This window comes from Mus pahari, chromosome 10, assembly GCF_900095145.1.
Source record: "Mus pahari chromosome 10, PAHARI_EIJ_v1.1, whole genome shotgun sequence".
Taxonomy (NCBI): Eukaryota; Metazoa; Chordata; class Mammalia; order Rodentia; family Muridae; genus Mus; species Mus pahari.
The window spans coordinates 56823808-56827473 of record NC_034599.1 but is presented as its reverse complement, the minus strand read 5'-3'; positions in this window follow the sequence as shown (position 1 = coordinate 56827473).

The following is a 3666-nucleotide window of genomic DNA, read 5'->3' as shown; positions in this document are numbered from 1 at the left end:
AAGAAAGAAAGAAAGAAAGAAAGAAAGAAAGAAAGAAAGAAAGAAAGAAAGAAAAAGAGAAATGGAGACCTGGGACAAAGTTTGTGTCATCTGGAAAATTGATTGTTATAATTGTTATCTTCCTTTAATTTTTATGTTATTGTGTTTAACTTTTTTTGTTTGTTGTTGTTTTTTTGAGTGAGGGTCTTACTGTGCAGATCTGGCTGTCCCAGAACTCACTATTTAGACCAGGCTGGCCTTGAACTCACTGAGATCCATCTGCCTTTGCCTCTCAAGTGAGTGCTGAGATTAAAGGCCTGTGCAGGGCCTCTGAGACAGGGTTTCTCTGTGTAACCCTGGCTCTAGAACTTGCTTTGTAGGCTAGGCTGGGCCTGAACCAAATTCTAGTCCTCTGAAGACCAGGAAGCACTCCTAGCCTTTGAGCTGTCTCCCCAGAACCCTTTTATTAGACTTATTTATTTAATTAGTTTTTTTTTTTTTTTCCCCAAGACAGGGAGCCTTGGCTATCCTGGAACTCACTCTGTAGACCAGGCTGGCCTCGAACTCAGAAATCCGCCTGCCTCTGCCTCCTGAGTGCTGGGATTAAAGGTGTGTGCCACCACTGCCCAGCTTGTTTTTATTTTTAAATCACCATCACACGGTGCGGGTGTGCGCATGTTCGTGGCCACGCATGTGGAGGTCAGAGCATGGAGGCTTGCAGGAGTTAAGTTTTCTCCTTTTTCCTTTCTGTGGGTTCTGGGTATCTGAACTCAGTCCTCATTCTTGTTCAGGAACAAGCCACCTTGCCAGCCCGTCCCCTCTTAGCACTACATGCGCTCTGTGACTTAGTCTCTCAGCCACTGGGAAATTCATCCGGAGGATTGACGGCCCCATCTCTTGGCAGAAGTGATCCACACAGACCAAGCCTCTGTTTCCTCCTCCTCTCCTTGACGCTGGCTTTTCTTGGTTTACTTGGCTCTTCCATTAACTTGGCTGCATATCTGCACTTTGATCTAAGCCTTTAAGTCCCTTTGTGAACAAGGATGGAGGACTCCATAAATTAAATGGGAATCGGAACACTGGGAGGTTCTGTGTGTAGCTGTGACAGTAAGTTCTTTGAGCCGATGTTAGCCAGCAGTTGCATCCGAGTTAGTTTTAAGATTGACAGGTCTATATGGGCCAAAGGTTTCAGACCGCGGTGTCTCTTTACTTGGGGAAATGAGAACCATGTGAATGAGGCCAAGAAGGAAGTGGAAAGGTGTGTTATGAGATCCGGTGCTGTTAAGGCTTGTTTCCTTATTCACAGTCCCTCCAACAACATTCCCCTATCCCGAGCCTGACAATATTGAATCAGGGTAAACACTTAAAGCCAAAATGCACGTTATATGTTGTCCCCTGTCCTCCACAGGTGTGCCATGGCATGCACACATGTGCACATGTGTACATAAGCACAAAATAAATAAATGAACATCTTTAAAAATATGTTCCTACTTCTGCCTTATCCCTCCTTCATCCTATTTTCTGGAGACAGGGTCTCACACAGCCCGTGGCTTTGAACCGCCTATCCTGTTGCCTCCCTCTGAGTGATGGATCTACAGGCCTGCACCCCCACACCCAATTTGTATGGTATCTGGGATGGAACCCAAAGTGTCCTGTACACTAGACAGCCTCTTTCCTAACTAAGCCACGCCTACCTCTGTTGGGTCACAGCTGCCACCATTACAGCTTTCTGTTTTGTTTTTGAGACAGGGCTGCCTGAAGCCCAGGCTGGCCTTAAACTTGGTATACAGTCAAGGCTCGCCTTACTCGCTTAACCCTCTTTGCCTGCTCCTACCAAGTCCTGGAATTACAAAGCTGGAGCCTGGTTTCTTTGTAGCCCTCTTGAAATACACTTTCCCGGGGAGGTCAAGCCATCAGTGTCTTAAGACTTCAGAGCCAATGAGCTTCCTTCCTGGGGGATCCTGCCGGGGTCTGGGCTTTTGCTTACCCACCAGAAGAGGTGGCTGCTGGAGTGGGGAATAGGGAGGGCGGAGATTGTGTGGAAGAGAAAGGCCTTCTTTTGCTTCGTGAAGGGAGCTGTGGGGTGACATTGGCCAGCCTCAGTTCTTCCCTGGATCTCAACCCCCTGGCCTTTGCACCAAGGACTTTCAAGGACTCCCGGCTTGGCTCCCCACTCTCTGGCTGGGGTGGTGGAGTCACCTTTCTGCCCCAGGGCCACCTCAGCTCCTCGCTCTGTTTATTCTCAAGCAAACCCTTCCTCCTGTTTACTCAGCAAAGATTCTTCTAAGACAGTCTAAGCAGGCCGTTTACTCTGCTAACAAGCCTTGGCATAGACAGGGAGCCTCGTGTTGACTTATTCTTGAGCCTTCGTTGACATTCACCGGGTAACACAAACACAGGAGACAGCCTGGGAGCACGGGCCTGACACAGCGCTAGGAACTTGCCTGGAAAGGGCCGTGCTGTCTGTTTTGGTTAGAATCACCCCCTGAGGTAAAAATAATACTGTCCACACAGAAGAGATTCTAACTCATAACTGTCCTGGCAGGAATGAGGACATCCAAAAGAGACACTTGTGCCCCCACTTTGGCTTGTACACTATTGAAACAGTGGACCCCAGGAAGTTGGAATTTACCCCCAGGATTCTGTGAAGGGAGACCTGGTGCCAGCCAGTGGGAAGCTGAGACGGTGACGGGCAGGAGCACCGCTTGGCCAGAGCTGCTCACCTGGGCATACCTTTTGCTGTCTAATTAAGCCTAAATCTTGGGTCAAGATCCGAGATGGACTTGGGCATTCTCTGGGCTTCATTACGTGCCCCCCCTTCAATATATCCACGTCGAATAAATCCCCCTTCTCCTCTTCACTGTGACTTGTATTTGGGGACCATGGCACACTCCCACAGCCCCTTGAGCTGTGGGTTCAATTCCATCTGTACTCTTAGTGGCCCTGGGATCTTGGGACAGTCCCTTTCTTCCTCTGGCTTTCAGTGTCCCCTCCTTCTCTTCCTCCTCCTCCTCTTCCTCCTGCTCTTCCTCCTCCACTTCTTCCTTCTCCTCCTCTTCTATTTTCTTTTCTTTCTATTTCTTTAGGCAAGGTCTCACTATGTAGCTCCTTGCTAGTCTGAACAACTCCTTATCTAGACCAGGCTGGCCTTAGATTGACAGAAATCTGCCTGCCTCTGCTTACCAAGGGCTGGGATTAAAGATGTGTACCATCGCCCCTGGTCTCGGTGTCCATTTTTATTTTAACAGGGCAGTTGTCTGGGTGTGTACCTGTGAGCCCTCGTGCTGGAGTATTCAAGAGGACTCGCTGAGTGAATGAACACACAGCAGCGACTGATCTCTTCCGCCTGCACCATCTTGTGTCCAAACCCTCCCTAAGGTGGCTCTACTTGGGTCATTGTCTGACAGGATCTGCCTATCACCGGTTCACTGAGGCGGCTTCTGCTGCCTTCTCCTGACTCCTCCCCTCCCCTCTATCCCAGCAGGCGCTTGTAACTGGAATGTCTTTTCAGGTGAGGTGCCTGTGTACTGGGTTTGTCATTGTTGCCCAGAAACTGTTGACATCCAAGACATCCTGTTGCCTTCCCTGGGTAATGAAAAATTGATTACTTTTTCTCTGTCGGCAGGAACTCCATAGCTGTTCACCTTGGCCCCTGGGGTGGGAAACGTTCACATCTCATCACACAGG